The sequence below is a fragment of the Cyprinodon variegatus genome, unplaced genomic scaffold (assembly GCF_000732505.1).
Source record: "Cyprinodon variegatus isolate N-32 unplaced genomic scaffold, C_variegatus-1.0 Scaffold142, whole genome shotgun sequence".
In the NCBI taxonomy this organism is placed as follows: Eukaryota; Metazoa; Chordata; class Actinopteri; order Cyprinodontiformes; family Cyprinodontidae; genus Cyprinodon; species Cyprinodon variegatus.
Window position 1 is genome coordinate 673,295 of NW_015150595.1, and position 2,927 is coordinate 676,221.

The window sequence follows — 2,927 nt, forward strand, 5'->3', positions numbered from 1 at the left end:
TTATATATTTTTTACAATCTTGGTATAATTAATGCTCTAAATGGGTTGCTCTGTCTGCTGAAAGCATTTTAACAGTCTCTATTAATTTTAAATATATATATATATATGTATTATATATATATATATATATATATATATATATATATATATATATATATATATATATAAAGATTCTGTTATTTGGGGCTCTCTTACTGATGATGAGAGCCCGGTAGGGCTGCTGTATGTAACCGGAGCCATTTCTCTGGTCTGAGTAACATTACATTTTGTTACACTTGCCATCATGTTTTATAGTCATTTTATATATATATATATATATACATTGGGAAGTGTTAGTGAAAGTGTGTGTCTCAGTGATCTCATCCAGGCAGAATCTGGCAGAGATAGTCTAGATAGTGTTTCAAACTCTGTTCTTTCCTTAAAATTGTAAACACACAGCTTTTCTTTTACAAAGTACAGCAGCTAATGTCAGTTTCCTCTGCCTCACACTGATGACTGACTATATTCAACTGGCACTGATAGAAGGCAGAGCAGAAGAGTTGATATGTGGAGGGAAAATTTATATGTTTAAAGCACAAATTATGTAATGGATAATCAGAGTTGATGAGCACATGAATGATTGCTGTGTCCTTTGCAGGTGAAGGTAGAAAATGCCAGTAAGTCTGATGTGGATCTGAATTCAGCAGCATGGATCCGTGTGAGCATAGAGAAGAGGAAGTCTCTCGCTCTAAAACCACCCTGTGTGGAGAACATGACAAACTGAGCACAGCTCAGAGGTGAGATCAGCAGCTGTAGCTGTCCATAGCTCTTTTCACACACCGTTCACTATATATGGCCAAAGAAGCAGTGATGAAGCTGCTGCTGTTCCTCCTTTGGTGCTTCATCCAGGCTGAACAGAGGCACCTGAGTGTGGTATCAGTGGGTTCTCACAAACAGGAAGTCACTGCTGCAGAAGCAACTTAATGAAACTAGCCTGTTGCTTAGAGCATCTCGGTTCCAACAGGATCCACCTGGACAAACTCACCATTTTACATTTTCTAAATCTTGATGACTAAGATCAGAACTATTCTTTCTTGAAAGAAGAACAGATTGACCCTTACAGAAGAATCTTTACATTAATGGCTGGTCACTGTAAGTTGATACAGACTCTACGGAAGGGCTTCCACATTTAAAACTCAAAAAGTTGTCTGAAGGTTGACAAGCAGGTACTTTTAAGGCTGCTGGCAAGTGACTCAAAAGGAACCAGATAATCCAAGGACACAGAGGCACCGCAGGACAGTCCAAGGAAAACACAGAAGTGCAGAGTGACTGGGCTGCTGAGAGTGCAGAGACATGAATAAATCTTGAGTATAGGAGAGCTACAGTTGTCCCCACTTGGAATTGCAATAACCATCTGGCACTGGTCCTATGGCACCAGCCTCCGATATAGAATAGAAGAACAGAAAATCCCTTTATTGTCTCACAAGGGGAAATATCTGGTGTTTACAGCAGCAACAATATTATAGAAAAACTGGTCACACAAATGTGAACCTTAGGAAAATGTATAAGAATAACATACTAGTGAAGAGTTAAAAGATAAACAATAAAATACTGTTCTGTAAAGTGTTTTAACAATATAAAACTGTGCAACAGGAGAATCAATAACCAATATACAGCTATGTGTCATGATCGGTTTAAGGAATCTGACCCACATGCAGAGTAACCACTCAGAGAACCAGGGGAAAAGTTCAACAAGTTTATTGGTGGTAAATGAGAACTGCCGTCTAGTCTGGAGCTCAGTGAACTGGTGAACCGGAACTGGTAGTGAGGAGGGGAGATCACAGAGATCAGTTCAGGGACCGTGGAAATCTTGGATGTTGTTAAGTTTATGCAGGAGAGGGAATCACGTTTGAGGGGGCTCTTATCAATCCTTGAATCAAGTCTGTGTGGGATTATCCAGAGAATAGGGAACACGTTGGAGAGTGGACAGGTAGACAAACGTTCGACCCGGAGGAGTAATGGAGCGGACTGTCACATTTCCGATGGGAACTTGAACGGGTCATGTGGAGGTTTTCCCCAGCTCAGTGTGAACTCAGGCTTTCCTTCCAGGGGGAGAAGGTCCAGGTATCCAGTTAAACAGGAAGGCTTCCTGCCGAAGAACAAAGATAAAAAAAAACATAAGTCTCAGAGAAGCAAAGCTCAGGTTAGACTCTGTTAATCTCAGCTTGGCTAGAGTACCCAAAACCAGCAAACACTCTGGCATCGAGGTAGTGACAGTCCACTGCTCAAATACTCCTCCAGATAATGGTCCAATGAGCTGCAGGTGTGCAAGGAGGCCCACCGAAGACAGGGCACCTCCTGGTGGGGGAGAGAAGGAAACACACAAACAGACCACACAAACTGGATTCCAAACACTATGGACATTTTTACAGTAATGGATATTTGAAAATAGTAGCAACATCAGAGATGTGCAAAATGACAGCAGGATATTATTTAACTGACTAAGATAGAAACTGTGCAAAATCCACATGAATGTAACAACTTATTGAGATTGTTGGGAAGAATGGTGGTTATAGAGTCTTACAGCTGCTGGAAGCAAGGATCTGTGATAATGCTCCCTGGTGCCTTAAGGGTGCAGCAGTCTGTCACAGTCTGCCCCAGCTGCAGAGTACATAGGGAGTGAGGACCAGCTGTAGAGTAATCATATTCCTATTGCACCCGGTAGATACCACTGCAATGTACTGTGGAATTATTTCTACTTTATATGAGATTTTTTGTTTAACAATTTGGGGGGAAAAAATATACATTGCAAAAATCATAAACTTAAATACAAATTTCAATGGCTGAGCGTCAAAAATCCAAGCATAAATCCATGACAATGTTCAATTTTAAATCTGAGTTTTTCTATCAGGTTTGATCTCAAAGATGAACCAGAATCAGAGGCAGAG